Genomic DNA, 16,666 nt, shown 5'->3' on the forward strand with positions numbered 1-16,666 from the left:
CCTTCTCTGACCAGACAAGGTGCCCCTGGCCTGCTTCAGGCCCGGGAAGGCCTTCTCCTTGTCTCTGCACCCCAGGTTGGGATGTCAGAGCATCCCACAGGCATGCTGGAGAAAAAACACCTTGACATTGATGCACTGATGTTGCCAATAAATAATAGGAATTTTGACCAGAAGAAAGTACATGGGGTATTCATGTTCTGTTCTCCATAACTTGAGGAAGATGTGAAGGGAATGACCTGATCCTCAAGGGCAACTGTAAGATACCATGGAACCTGCCTCCAGGGATACCCCACCCCCTGTCCACACATAACAAACACAAATAACAAAAGGGGTCCTTTTACCACTCTGGATCCACAAATCTTTTGTCAGTCTTTAATATCCAGGCTCACCTTTATCCTGTTGCAACGATCCTTCCCATACGCTTGTCCTGTATGATAACACTAATACCACCTTTTTTTCTGCTGACAATACTTGAAAGGTGCTGTGCAAGCAAAGGTGACTTACTTGGTAATAAGAAAATGTACTGAGGTGTCTTAACTTTTCTTTTTTCCAATTAAGTTCACATAAGGTATCTTGACTAGTCCTAGAAGACACATTAGTTGAAGTTAGCACAAGGGCTTCCCATGTCTTCAGGGACTCCTTTATAAGAGCATATCCTGGGAGTAGTAAAGAGACAACCTAAGCTTTAAAAACCCTTTTTTTTTTTTTTCAGTTTTCTGTTTCCCTTCCAAAAAAAAAAGTCAGGATTTTCTGAGGTAATTTCCTGATAACCCAAGTAACACATTTCCTTTTTCAAAGTCCCATGATTTAGGGGTTTGCATGACAAAAACAGGGCACTTGTGCACACTGAAACCAAGAGACTTGGCATAGAGAACATGCTCAGCACTCTTTCTGGATAGATTTGTACTATTGGGCAAGTTTCTCCCCCCCTCCCTGGCAAAGGTTGCAAGAGAGAGTTTCAGTAATACGGCTCATGTAACATGCAAAAGAATAACAATGAACCTTCTTCATTCACAGCTGCTCCAGTCCTAAAAAGTAAATGTATAAATTCCCTTGACAAAATAAAATTCACATATACTTACTCTTGCCAAGTATGACTACTCTGAATTAGAGACATTATTTTCCGTCATTTTCAGTCACTGTTTCAAATCAAACCCTTTTGGCTGACGTTGGATTTATACGTGAGAGCTCAAGGTCCCTCTCACATTCTTGTCCCTATACGTTTTACTGTTTAGACTTTTTCTCAGAGATGTCTGAATGAAGACACTTGGTGAGTATTTAGAGGGACTCCAATACTGTGAATATGTCCATACTTTCAGCTGTAGCATCCTTCCTTCTCATCATATGTTACTTAAGTTTCCCAAACCTGCAGTATCTGAACTCCTTCAAACTTTATGGTAGTTATCTCTTTTCTGTAAATGTTTACTCTTAGTAAGAATAGCTTAAAAGTGTATGTAATACTAAGTTAAGTTTTGTTATTCTTTCTCCCACACTTCCCCTTTGTTTCCTCTAACAATTTTCTATACAATATATTGCAACTAACCACTATACTTTATCAATGTTGAACTTCTACTCATGCCTGAAGTACCAGGAAGAATGAGAATGAAATCACTCAACAACTCCTGCCACTTCAGATCCTCCTCTGTTGATGACCTGTTCTCTTCCTGAGTTTCTGATTACAATTCTGAGTGCATGGTTGGTGGCTTATATCCATATTTCCCCAGAGCTCTAGTAGATGTCATCTTCTCAGTTCATACCTTACAAGTATTCTCTGGTTAAATTCACAGGTGTGCTAAATGTCGTTATGAGGTACCCTCCTCTGGTTTACAGTTTCCTTACGTCTTATGATGGTAATCCTCTTCCTATGGGGAACCCACAATGTTTGGGAAGATCATGGACAGCTGCTGTGTAGGACAATGGCTCCAAAATATTTGTCTACAGATATGAATTATCAATTATCATTGGGCTTCATTAAGGCTTAAACCCAAGGAGGAGAAATCAGCTCTCTGCCTATTCAGAACATACTCATGGTGCTAGCAGTGGCTTGAGTTAATAGAAAATCCACCCTACCTCATGACAGATTAAGCAACACATGGGAAATAATAAACCAAAAGAACCTTTGACTCCTATATCATGTGGCTCAGTTGCACATAATCATCATTTCAATTAATGTAAATACATCACCTTCTCAGACACTAAGATAAGGAATTCAGGACCCTACAGAAGGCCAAAAAAATGTAGGGTATCTTCATGTAATATTTAGAACCCTAACAACGAATACCACCAGTCTGGGATGGGAAGCTTATCTAGACCACGCAAGTTAATCATAACATCCTAGAGCTAAAGGCATTTGTGGTGTGTGGCAGGAAAAAAAGCACAGAAAGTTAAATGGTTTAGACCCTGAATAATATAGAGGAATCTAGAGTAGTGATATATCTTTACTTGGTGCCTTTTTAAGGTCTGTATTTTTATTCCTGTAATTGATGCTTTCAGGTTGCAAGGATTTGCAGGTGGCAGGGAAGAAAGAGGAAGGAAAGAGAACTTGCTGCCTGTTTCACTGACCTGTTTATAATGTCCCTTTACGTCTGCTGTATTGACAGATGCTTCCAAGCATCCTGTGACTGCAGGGCTGAGTGGTGATACTAATTTTGTCACAAGGAGCATACAGCTTCATTAACTACCACTGAAAACTTTACAAGTGCCTTTTCTTTTTACAGGTGCCCTGCTCTGAGTCTAGGCCCCAATGTGACGTGCTACATAGGCTGCTGCATTCTTTGAAAGGTTCTGGTTGCACTTCTCTGTCTGCAGCATGAAAAGTAAGAGATTTGTATCTAGCTGTAGATGAAAAATTAGACTGTTTGTACACAGCCTTTATATCCCTATTCATATTCAAAGGAGAAGTAATTTTTACCAATAATTTGCACATATCAGTTTTTCCTATTACAGCTCTCATAGGAGATTTAAATAATAAAACTAGAAAGTATATGCCACAATAGCTATATCACAGCAAGATTAAATCATTTCCTCAAACTTCATAGCTTTAGTTTTGGTTTTGTTAATGGAAAAAGAGGCAGTACTTGCAGCTGACAGCATTATTTCTCCTTTTTTTTTTTTTAATCACTCTTTTCCACTTTGAGCAGTTTCCTAGGTTTTTCATTGTTCATGAATGGAAATTGTTAGCAAAGGCAAAGCAGATACATAGTCACACGACTTGTACTTAGCAAGTGAATGATTCTGTTTTCTAAGTACACTGAAATAGAGCTTTGGCAGTTATTTTCTATGCAAAAATGTGCTGGGGAAAAAAACCCACAAAATTTGCAAAATATAGCAGCAAAAAATAAAGGTTAGTTTTGTCATCTGAATTCAGGCTTCTTTTGCATATATGTCATGATATATTATTACAAAACAACGTATCTGGTCTAAAGCCTTTGCTTCATGCAGTATCTTGAAAATATACCAAATACCAAGGATTGGAAAATAATGTCATGGTCACAGGATGACTTGTCATTTAAACTTTTATTTAATTCTCAACATTCAGTATGTGACCTCATGCCAATCATCACTCAAATGCATCACTGAAGAAAATGGTATGAATGTGGCAGGGGGTTGGAGCTAGATGATCTTTAAGATCCCTTCCAACACAAACCATTCTGTGATTCTAACTTGTTCCATAGGTTTGTATGGCTGTTGTCTATGACTTTATGTGACCAAGTATAGGCAGAGAAATTGGTTCCTGTGGGAAAACCTAAGGTGAAAAGTTACAGCTCTATGCTACCTGCACATGTCCCCTTAAGTACTCCATGGTAAAGGAAGGTACATGACCTCTTCCTTTGGCTACCTTCCTTGATCTCACCTACACTCCCAAGTAAGCCTACATTCATGCAAGATGTCACATAGAATTAAAGTATCATAGAATAGTTACAGTTGGAAAGGACCTTGAGATCATCTAGTTCCAACCCCCATGCCATGGGCAGGGACACCTCACACTAAACCATGTGCCCACAATACACAGTTCACACCCCCACAGCCTCTGAGGCAAGTGGTGTTATCTTGCAGTTCCAGATGTGGAATTGAGGTACAGTGAGGAGGAATTAAAGAGGAAGTCCTCTTCCGTGCTTGAACAGAGCAAAGCAGGTCTTGCCAAAATGTATAAACATTTCTGATGACTCATGGTCAATGCTAATGAACTTTTCAGAGAATTTTAATCACCAGCTTTCAACATACTTCTGGGTTTTGAAGGTATATAACTTGCTCAGATTTGACTGACCTCTCATAAATACAGCAAAAAGCCATGACCACAGTTTGAACATAGTAATTCCTCTCGGTTATAGTACTGCAGCTGTGCCAGTCAAAGCACAGGTTCCTCTCTGAAAGCGGCTAACTGCAGGTGGTGAAGGAAGGTATGAGAACAGGACAAGAGATACTTCTCAGCTGTGTTCTCCCTGGGAATTTGACTCAGGGACTTCCAGAACCAGAGATGGTGTCTTTGCATTTAAAAGACCTTCAAAGATTTGTTCTTCTTATTTAATAATGAATATAATTTTTCAAAGCATACAGGTACAAGAGCATCTCACCTAGCAATTTTGTAAAGAGGCACAATTCTGTTGCCTTTTGTCCAAACATGCACCTTTTGCTTTCCTTCATATGGCTGACTGATTTATAAACTGAAAACCATTAGAAGGCAAACCTTCCATAAACACCTAGCATGGAAAACATTAGTGCAAACAGACAGGAGCTTGGGGGGGACTTTCAAAAGAGCTCCATTTTAATATGAAATTACAGAAATTCTTAATTCTAGCTAATACAGCTAATTCTGGCTGTAATTAAGGGTATATGGGTATACACAAGGTGCAGGGGAGCAATGCAAGGGGCCCAGGCTAGAACATACAGCCAACTCACAGCTGGGACATTTGAAGTTAGATCATGCTCATTTACACCCTGAAAGATTGCTCTGTCTCTACTACTGCATCCTTACTTTTGCATCAAAATGATATACACAAAGTTAGGCTGTGCTTGTATTCCTTTTCCCACAGTATAAATCAACTGTTACGCACACATACACACACATTTCTTTCAATCTTTCTCATTGCTTTTCTTTCATTACTCCTATTTCTTTCTTTCCCTGCAATGAATCACATTGAAACTTTTCTTGCAGTGTCTTAACTATGTTATTTCCTTCCTCCATAGGCAAGTGACAGAGTTAGCATCTTGTTCTCCTAACAAGAAACAAAGCCAGCCCTCCTAGACGCTGCCAGAATTACCAAAGTTAGGAGATGAAAAGTGCTGAGTGACATTTAAAAAATAGCAACTTTGAGAATACAAAGTCTGGAGAGTAAAATGACGTTTAGGAAGTATGTCAGTCAGATATGAGGATTCCCACAACTGCCTGAGATGAAGAAAAAAGACAACAGAAGTGAAGTTCAGAGAATTCCATTCTGAGCATACACACTTTATAATTGGCAATTGTTTTCACAATTTTCAGTGGATATCTTATAGGTATGAAAAGGCTGATGAACGAGATTTGCAATAAATAACACCACTGAGGCTACTGCTGGGCATTACCTTGTTCCACAATTTTTCAAATACGTTCCCTATTGTGTGGTCACGCAGCTTATTTGGAAACCACTGTCTGCTAGCACATGTCTGTAGCTTTTTAACCTTTAGACTCCTACCCCTTTCCCCTCCTCCCTGCTTGTTTTCTCTAGTACACATTGTCCTTCCTTTGAATTTCCTGATCATATGGATATTTGAGGCTATCACCTCATACCTGCTTTATTCAACACCAAACCCTTTTTTTCCCATACAACTCACTTAACACTTGGCTACAAAGGTAGAAGGATTTCATCTGCAGAAAAGATGCACAAGGGGATAGGAACTGATGTTGTGATTTTTGTAGGACAATAATTGAACCCTAAACTTAGTGCATTTAGCTTTTCTGAGGAGCCTTTTCTTACCTCTCCATGCAAGCATATGTTCAAGAAAGAACTTCTCGTTTTGAAACTGACGCTGTTCTGCAACTGTATGTAGTGACCAGACTGTCTTGCACTTAAACTTCTGGCATACTTACTCAGACTTTCTCAGACACAAATACAAAACTTATGTGCAGACAGATCCTACCTAGATCAGGATGTCTCTAAGCTCAGTCTTCTTCAACATATGTCTGTATGTGTCCCTATTCCCCCATTTTCAATGGCAGATCAGGGTAGAAGTATATGCCCCAAATTCTTTGCACCAAATTTCTACTTTCACCATAAAGAAAATCAGCAGATGAATTTCAGTCTCATCTTTAATATTCCATTAAGTGTCAGTGATGCATGTGCTCCTTTGGCAGTTATGCAGAAGTCAGTGACTTAATTCTCCTAGCATCCTTTAATACTCTTGCTTTTTTTTTCTTTGAACAGAAATGGACATAAAGTCTCATAGAATAAAACTCAGTTCCTGATGAGCTCCATGTAGCTAGGGCATGTAGTTACAGGACAAGGGGCAATGGATTTAAACTGAAAGAGGGTAGATTTAGATTAGGTATTCTTCACTATGAGGAGGGTGAGGCATTGGCACACATTGCCCAAAGAAGCTGTGGATGCCCCATCCCTGGAAGTGTTCAAGGCCAGGCTGGATGGGGCTTTGAGCAACCAGGTCTAGTGGAACGTGTCCCTGCCCATGGCAGTGGGGTTGAAACTAGATGACCTTTAAGGTCCCTTCCAACTCAAAACCATTCTGTGATTCTATAATACATCTCTGAATCTCCCTGCTTCCCAGACTTGCTTAATCTCAGTTTATTTCCATGATGATATGCCTCCCATTAACTCTCTTTCAGAATTAAGGTCACTTCACATAAGTCTCTTCTTTATTTTCCTCCCAAAATAAAGATGAACATTGTTTTTTCCTCTAATCAGTTAATAGCTAAAATCATCTCATTCTTAATCTCTTAGTTTTGCTACAATCAGAACAAAATCTTCCCTCTTTTCAAACATATGGGATAACCATGTCTGATGTTTGCCTTTACAAGGCAGCTAGTCATGCATCATTGCTAGTCTGACATATCTAATCTCATTGCCAGTGAAGATGTTGAAAGACCATACTCAGTCCACTGTTTTGTTTAACATAAATTGCTCCCACTCTTTACCTTACATACTAGGTTGGAGGGTTTTTTTCAGGTTTTTGTTGTTGTTGTTATTTTCATTTTTGTTTTGCTAACAGTTCTCAAGCCAGTGCAATTACAAAGAATTAACATCCGTAAGAATGTTTAAAATAGGTCAAAGAAGCTTAAAATCATATGAGTATCTGCAATCTAGGACTGATGCTAAGCAATCATTTACCTTTGGATTAAGAATCCAGCAGGTAATAGAAGTTGTTGATCTTGTAGATCTTGTAGAAGCAATTCATTGCCATGCTGGGTCTGGAGGCAGGTGACCATGCTGCCTGGGTACAGACTGGCTCAGGAAAATTCTTTTAAGCCCTAAGGAGGAGATGGAAGAGAAGAAATTGCCTTTTATATCACTCAGCTACTCAAGCATGATGGTGGTAAACCATGCAGTTGAGTGGCTGAATAAGCATATGTAGTAAAAGTATATTAGAATCATAGAATAGAATGGTTAGGGTTGGAAAGACCTTAGGATCATCTAGCTCCTACCCCCCTGCCGTGGGCAGGACACCTTCCACTAGACTTGGTTGAATCACCTGTGGATCAAACATTACTAATGTGGTCTTGGTCCCCTGCATTCTTAAACATTGTTACTGAATTAAATAATTGAAAAATCCTCTTTTAATGAATAAAATCCTTTTATCTATTTTATTTTCTAGATTCACCCACATAAGACATATTTATGGATTTGTTCTGTCTTTTCCTTTGAAAATGTTCAATAATGATTGGTGACAATTTTTGCAAAAAGTAGACAGTAATTCTTAAAAAAAACACCCTACTGAATTAAAAAAGTCTCATGGGAGTGTTGTGGTTCATTAGCTGGGTTTTAATCTAATACTCACCTGATTCACATTCACTTACTATACCAGCGTATAACCTCTGCATCTTGCTCCCTGTTACATGCCCTAAGTGTGCTTGATTCACGATTCCAGTCCATTTTCTCCCAGCTAAAAATGTTCTTGACTGGTTAAAAACACATCTTGGTCTGTTCAGATGCTGTTGAAGTATATGTGAGTCCAGAATGGCTTTCTGTACATTTTTATAAATACCTTTCCTGGCAGTTTAAAAGCAAAACTTTTCAGTCCAAATTTTGTCAGCTGTAAGGACAGTGGCATGGTAGCATAAATACCTGTGTTAAACCATCTCAAGTTCTGCCAGAAATCTGGAAAATCTTTTCTGGGGAAACCTGTGCTTTACCAGAACTACTATTACCATCACGCCAGCACTTCAAGCCAGCACAGTGTCAGCAATGTTGGAGAGTGAGAATCCTCTCTGAGTGCTCTGAGCAAAACAGAATCAGAGCTAAACTACCCAACCCTACCATAGGGCAGACTTGTGGTTTGTAGGACTTCCTGTCCTGGGTTGGTAAAATCGCTCTTATTAAGAAAGGACCCGCCTTATCTGCAGTTTTTAAGTTTCACATTTGTTTGGGTTTTGTTCTCATTTGGTCAACAGTTTCCAAGTTTGCTAGTGTCTAAATTCTCCTTTGTAGCGGGCAGCTTTCGTGGGTTGGTGGAACTACCTTTCAGAGTGTCAAAGCTTCATTATGAGAACACAGTTGATGGCTACTTTTGCTTTTTAGTGCTGTCAGAGCAAGGAGCAAGACATTTTATAAATCCATCATGATTTTTCTTACTTAGGTAAGCACCTTACTTAGGTGCTATTTTAAAAAAGATTTTTTTTAAATAATTTTTAAAATAATTTTATGTATTTTATATAATTAAATTTATAATTTATTATAAAATGTGTGCTTATGTGATAGAGAAAACATTATTTCTTTCATTTCTTCTCTTCCATGATAGCAGCAGTCACAAGGATCATGCTGGATTCCTGCTGCAGGAGATGTAACCGTTTCTGTCTGAGATTCTCCACGACTCTATCTCAGTCTTCCTGCTTACTTCAGCCCAGATACCCAGCAACACCATTTATGTCTTTTCCTTTGACAGACTTCCCAGATGATTCAGGAAGGCTTGCTAACTTTTTAACACCACTGAAGAAATAATCAGATTCAGTTGTAAAAATCTGAGTATTACTTGGGTGTCTTTAGTACCAGTCAGATATATTTTGACTGAGATGTAGGATTCCTGCAGTGGTTTTCCCATCTATTATTTTTCACAGTAAGGAACATCCTGCTGATGCTTAATTAATGTAGAATTTATAGACATGTTATTTGGCAATGATATTTTTAGCCTTTTTAGAGGTGACAGCTGACACAAGGTGTACTTATCTCACACAGGCCAGCTATGACAAACAATATGAAAATCACCTTTGGACTTGCATGACAAGTCAAGTGATGCTTTTAACTGATATCAGGTAAGTTAGGGAGGGAGGACAATACTCAAAATATAACCATAACCCATGTGGCTATTAAGCTCAGATTAAATAGAGGGGAAAAGATGGTTTAGATGCGTGGATTGACTACACAACTCGTTGAAGTTGTAAAGTAGGTATGCTTTTTATTCAGCGCTGAGATGCACGGGGATAATTCCTCAGAGTCATGCGTGCCTCAGTGTTGTTTCCCTCTACATTTATTCTCTAAAGTTATATATATTCATAAGGTTGCACAACACGCCTATACATATTCATGTCCTATCCCCGCTTCGTATTATAATGAGCCAGAAAGGTCCTCTGCGCCTGCGCAGTGCCCCCTCTGGTCATGGGCAGCGATCTCAAAATGAAGTAAATGAGTCTTCCTCCTCTGGGTAGGGGTCTTCAAGATGAAGTAAATGAGTCTTCCTCTTCTTGCACTTTTCACCTTTTTAGTCTTCACGTATGGCCTTAGAGTTTGGTCAGTGTCCCAGCCATAAATCATCTGCTTCTCCCCCTTATCAGTAGATTCAGGCATCTGCTTTCCTTATCAGTAGGACCAGATGTCTCTGTTCTGCTTAGCAGAACAGACAATACTTTTGTTTAAGCAAGCAAATTCCTCTAACCCCCTTGTACAACCCCCCTGTACGATCCCCTTGTACAACCCCCCTGTACATTGGTCAACCCTCTGCATCAGTTAAGGGCTTATTTTTTCACAATGGATAACTGGCATGATGGTCTTTGTCAGTTCAAAAAGGTCATCTCTGAACCAACCTGAATTTTAACAGCTTTGCTGTGTCAGGACACACGCCAGGTTACTGGGGATTCCAACTTCTAGTAAAGTACTTATGACTAACCCATAATGGCCTTTCAGATCATAAGCAAAGCTGAGGCAGTGCAAATCATGCAAATGGCAAAGTCAAGAGCAGAACTATGCCTTTTCGCAGGCGCCCTGAAGCAGTCATTTGACAACAAAATGGAAACTCATTTGTTAACCGAAGGTCAGCATGCAAGGGGAAAGCCAGTGTGCTCCCTTCTGTGTGGTCTATTAGACAAAGAGCATGTGCCTCTACTTTTCAAAAAGGATCTTTGCTTCTCTTGCTCTCGTTAAAATGGAGAGAACTTTACAGCTGTGTTTCTCAGGCTTTTCCGGGGCACTCAGCCAAGGCCCTGCACCATCTCTCCCTACCGACAGATGCAGATGTCCGTGCAGCAGCGGGGTACGGCACACGCCACGGGCACGGGCTGGCCCAGTCCGCAGTGCGAAGCCAGGACTCTGCTGAAACACACAAGGACGACGCGAGGGCATCACTTTTCTTCCGTCATCTCATGACATCTTTGTCACATTTCCTCCGACTCCCCATTCTGGGCCTCTGCCCCGCCCTGCCCCCAGCCCCCCCAGCCAAGCACAACCCGGGACCCCCCAGCACCCCGGCCCCGCGAGACACGCTCCCCCGTCGCACCCGAGCACTTGCGACTCGCCGAGCAGCCGAAGGACTATAACTCCCACGGTGCCTTGTGCGCGACGCCCGCAGCCCTTAGAGCGTGGGGCAGCGCAGGGAGTGCTGGGGCATGTAGTGCGGCAGGGCTCGCACCTGGCCCCGCCTCCATCCGGCCGTGATTGGCCGTGGCTAGGCTCCGCCCGCCGCGGCCCGTGGTCGCCGGGTTCAGCACAGGGCTTACCGCAACTACAGCGGCCGCGGCTGTCGTAGCTCCTCAGGCGGTGCGGTAAGGGCTGGCTGGTGGCGGGGCCGCACCGGGCGGCGGGGGGCTGCGTTGCCCGGGAGGGTTGTGTCACAGGCGGCTGCTGGATCGCGGTGGGGAGGAGGCAGGGCTCCGCCTGACTGCGGATAGCCGTGAGGGGTGCCGGCCCTCTCTGCTCCCCGACAGCAGAGCTGCCCGGGGTAGGTGCGAGGGGCCCCGCCGGCTCAAGGGGAGCAGCGGTTTCTCTCACCGGCTCTGAGTACTGCCGAGCCCCCGCCGCTCCTCCCGGCGCCCCGTCTTTCCCTGCTGGCGGGGACTGTTCGGGCCCGCCCGTCATCAGCGCTGGGGCTGACCCTTGGCGCTGGTTCGGTTGATCTGCAAAGCCGACCCCCGGACGGGGTGGAAGGGTTCAGCTTTTCCGCTCATGCCCTGAGGCCATTGCTGCAGAGCGCCGGGCTGCATCGCCGCACTGCCCTCAGCAAAAGGGGTTTGGGGACGATTGTCCCCCTGTCAAGGGCCCGCGTATGAGCTCGGCCCCCTTCTGTAAGGGCTCCCGTTGGAGAGGAGTCAAAGCTGCTCCATCGGGTATGGCACAGGAGAGAGGAGGGATGTCTGAGGTTTGGGAGGAGCAGCACAAAGTTAGATCCCGGTAACACACCTTTTTATGGGGGAAAAGGATGGAGTGAGAATGGTTTCTGCAAGGGGCTGATGATGCCGGAAAGGTGCTTCACTGTGGCTAGTTATTTATAGGTGGTAGACAACCTTGGCACGACATGAAGGTCTGCGCAGAGCAGAACTAGCAGCACTAGTTCCTAATTAGGATGGGACAGCACTGTGCTGGGAGTCTGTATTTAGGACTTAAATGCTGCAGTGAAGTTCTGAAATGCTGAGATAAGCCATAGTAAGAGGCATGTGGAGTTCAGGAACCTCAGGCTTTCTGTGTAATCACTTCTCCAGAATTTCATTCCATCCACACTCCAAACATTTTCGTGGTCGTTGAGCACAAATGCTTACCGTAGTCTGACTTACTCTGCTACCCTCAACCTCCTCCTTTTATGTCCCCCGCCCCGAGTCACGCAATGTAGCATTGAAGTTATTCATGCAGTGTTGCAGGAGCTGTTTCAATACCATCAGACTGCGTTTGCAGAGGCATTGTGTATTTGTAGACAGGTATAAAAGTAAGTAGCAGAAGCAGTTATACTGAATACTTAACATCTGCCAGATTTGAATCTGAACTTTTTGAATGGGGGGGGGACTCCCCTAAAGCGTGTGTATTAGATTGTCACCATCCTAGGAAGCATAAGGAGTGATTTTTTTTTTCTCCTGGTAAATGGTGCCATCTCTCTGCTGCTGAGAATGACAAATCTGCAAACAGTACAATTAAGTTTATTTAAAATGACTTTTAAGTACCTTTAATTAACGTTTGAAAGCCTTCTGAGTTAACATAATTGCAAATTCCTGTCTCTACAGTGAAAGTAACATATGTACATCTTCAGTTACTATACTGAACTATTTTACTACAAGTTCTAATCAAATTAAGCTGATTTGTAAAATGGTTACTACTATGCTTTGTAAAGAATTGTTTTGCTACAGAGACCATAATCTCCTTCAAAATCTACCTTACTGGAGTTTACTGTGATAAAGACTTTTTCTTTCTAGCATACTGGTGCTAAAGAAAATCAGACTAATTCTGCAAGGGCTTAATCATGGGTATAGATGCTTCAGTTTGCCTAATGGCTGGCAAAACATTGCTGACAGGGAACTGCGGACATTAGTTTCCTGTGAGGGGGGCTGTCATGAGTCATGTATTTTGTGGAAATTGGCATCTAAATATTACAGTGGCAGGCAATATGTAAGTGCTGGGCGGGAAAAGGAATTGTGACTTGATTCTGAAAACTAAAAGGATTGTGGTCATAAGAAGAGCAGCTGAAAAGAAATAGTTCCAGGAAAAACTGGAAGGATCAGCTGATTAGCTTAAGGTTGTTGTTTTCCAAGATTACTGTTGCTTCACTTATTTCATGTGAAGGGAAAATGCATGTGTGATTTCTGTTTGTATAGCTCTTGCAGCATGCGCTTGAGGTATTTGAAGTTTAAACCTCTGGAGTGTCAACATTGCTCTAAATACTACTGGAAAATGCTTTGATCAACTCAAACCTCTTTCTTTAGGGTGGCATTCTGTTGTTTTAAGGTTTTTGAACTTAGTGGATTGTTTTGCCAAAGGCAAGTTGGGAACTCGAGGAACAAGCTGTTGACCAGAATTGTTCTACGAGCAGCTGGCCATGTCCAGGTGCAATCTTTCTTAAGCATCCTTCTCTTATCAAGTCAGAGGTGTGTGCTAGCCATGTAAAGGGAAGTGGTCCAGGTGCTTCTGTCAGGAAAAAACAGGTTTTAACAGGTGAGTGAAATGTTCTGGTAAGAGCCACCTAGTTCTGGCCATATTTCTTCCAGGGAGTTTGGAAATTGCACAGCAACCTGCCTGTGTGTGTGCGTGCTGCGGTTCTGCCTGTGTAGGTCTGATGCTGAACCCAGTATGTCTGCAAGATGTGCCTTTTTCCTGACATGGTTTCCAAAACAAAGTTACATAACTCTTTTACCAGAAAGACTAGGCAGAGTTGATCAGATCCTCTCGTGTTTTTTTGGAAGCAGCCAAAACTCTAAGATGACCTTGTGGTGGATTTTCAGTTCTTCCATTAGTCTTGCATTTAGGATTGCAAGTGACAGATCTTTGATTCCTTGATTTCAGAAAAAGGCTTTTTATGTACCTGTGGTTTCTGGTCAGCTGAGCTGGTTTCTTTTCTAATATGAGCTGAAGGCATAGCACGTGACAGGAACTTTATTTTCACCGTTGTAGGTAAAGAACTCATTTAGTACAACCCAGAATAGTCTTTTAAATTACCTGCCTGAGTACTTGCGCACTCAAAGACTTTCTTTAAAACAAGCAGAAGTATAGGTTAGTGTTTTTTGGGGGTGGGTTTTTTTTGTTTTTTTTTTCAGTAGTTGGAAACAAGGAATAAAAGGGCTGTTTCTGCTATACGTGTTTAATGGTTAAACCTATTTTAAATGCTTCTCAGAGAACTTTGGGGAGCTGAGCATTTATTAATCATGGTTTATTACTTATTAGTGCACTGTGGTATGTCTAGGGTTTTTTCCCCTTTTTTTCTGGCTTTAATTTGATTTAACTGTAGTATAGGAAAAGACATAAGTAGTATTGTATGTCATTACTTAGTATAAAAGAGGAGGGGTTTTCTTTCTATTCTAAATAATACATGACAGAAGATATGTGGTTTTCTAATACAATACAGAGAATAAGTGTTTCTTGGTCCTTGTTTTGTTTTTTTTTTTTTTTTTTTTTTTTTACTTGGTTTGTTGTTGTTGGTTTTCTTTTGGTTGGTTGGTTGTTTTTTTTCACCCCTGAGCCTTCTGCATCATTCACAACTATGGCTTAGCAGAGGTGAGAAACCTGAGGATCTGGATATCCACATGCCACATGGGAGACTGTTGAATCCCTCATGGAGGGACTGCCTGAGGAGCTTCGTAGCTTTAGTCTTTGTTCCTTGATCCGGCGCTGGGTTTTTCTGTCATGGGTCTGTTTGCTGGAAGAACACAGGTCTGGTATCTGGTACACCTGCATCCTGCACAGCATGGCCCCTTGCAGGCTGGTGTCCCGAGAGCTATAAATCTGTGCTAGTATAGTCTAGAGTGTGAACTCATCAGGAAAGACAGTCCTCTCAAACTGTTTCCATATTGAGACTTGGCACTCCATGGCGTGTTTTTTCCTGAAGCTACTTCAGTCTCTGTTGTGTGGGGTACCAGTAACTGACAGCTGGTGGCGGTGACAGATCCCATGTGATGGATGCCTGTCTGCTGGGAACTGCCTTGAAATTAGTCATCATGTTATACAGCCCACTGAACAGCTGGCAGAAGTCCAGCTTCTGTTGATATGTCCTGGATTTGATTTAATGATCGACATCTTTAAGAGCTAAGCACCATGTGAAAGGCTTTCCTGCACTTCAGCAATCATCTGAACCATTTATTTTGTCTTTGTACTTGTCTTGTAAATATGCATGATGATTTTAGTTAGAGAAATGAAAAGTTAGGATTTTGTGACTGTGGAAGAGGTTTCTTCTCATGAAACAGATACTGAGCTCTGAGGGATCTGTTTGCATGAAATTCAGTTCCACATTCCAGTAAGTCAGACTCAGTTAAGGATTCTAAGCAGATCATCTAAAATACTTTTTTTTTTTTTTAGGTGTTTTTTTGTTGTTTTTTTTTTCTTCTTGTCTAATATTTCAGGAGTTAAGCTATACCTGAAACTGACCATTGGGAATGAATAGGTTTGTTGGCTCATGGCATTTTGGCACTTTACAAACATTTTAATAACTTGATCTAAATCTTAGCAGTGTTATAGGCAACAGGGTAAGCAGCTTTTGCGGATGTTGTAAACTCAGTATATCTTCAGCATAGCTGTTAGCATATTATTTGTCTAAATCATCTGAAGAAGTGACAAGATAGACAAAGCAGAGTTCCCATACAAAGCCACTTGCCACTGTTTGGCAACGACAAGAATTTGCAATTCCAGCTCAACATGGGAGGTTATAACTGTCTATCAAACTGCAGAAAAAAATCACTTATTCCTCCATATCTGCTTAACTGCTGAAGTAGCTAATAATTCAACAAACCCTAAATTGTTAAATTGTGTACTGTTCTTGGTCCCAAATCTCATGCTTGCAGGCAGTGACCGGAGTGGCTCATTCTTGAAAGATAAGTTCATAGATTCACATGAATTTTTAGAAGAAGCGGTGTCAATAGCACTAAACATTTGGTTCTGTTCTGGAGCTTTTCTCTAGGGTAACAGCTGTTCCTATAGAAGCTGATATGCTAACATGAATTCCTTTATGATAGCTCCATTAAAAATAAAATAAAAAAGAACCCCAAACCACCTTCCAAATCTATATATAAAACATACTTTTCATACTGCTGCTTTGCAAGACTTAACATTGGTGACCAACAGATCCAGTCTTGGAAGGACCCATACTAGATGTTACATTAGCAGTATTCATTGCACACATCAGTTTTGGAGGTGAGCTACCTACTGCTGTTTCAGCCTCATTTGAGTGGCTGCAGATGGATGCTTTTGACTGTGGGGAAATGAGGCTGGTTTAGATACTGTTTAGTTATTTGGTTTAGTGGTAGCTTTGACATTGTGTCTTGTGACTATGTTGTATGGGTTGGGAGTTTCCAGGTTTTACCCCAGAGAAAACCATGCTAAAGTAGGCTATTCTGCCTCACGGTACAACACCTCTTTCATATCAACCTCCAGAATCTCTTTTTTTGTGAGTAAGCCAGAGTAAAATTCCATCTCTTAGAGCATGAGGAAATAAGTAATCTTTGTGCCTGTGCTAAGAGCAGATGCAGACCTGAGACTGTAACCAATATACATAACCTTACTCCCCCCTCAAAAAGAACAAAAAGTCTTGGATTAGATGTGGCCAGATTGTTTGCTTTTAGAGC

Source organism: Pezoporus occidentalis, unplaced genomic scaffold (assembly GCF_034315485.1).
Source record: "Pezoporus occidentalis ecotype Australia unplaced genomic scaffold, CSIRO_AGI_Poc_V1 ctg115, whole genome shotgun sequence".
NCBI classification, from domain to species: Eukaryota; Metazoa; Chordata; class Aves; order Psittaciformes; family Psittacidae; genus Pezoporus; species Pezoporus occidentalis.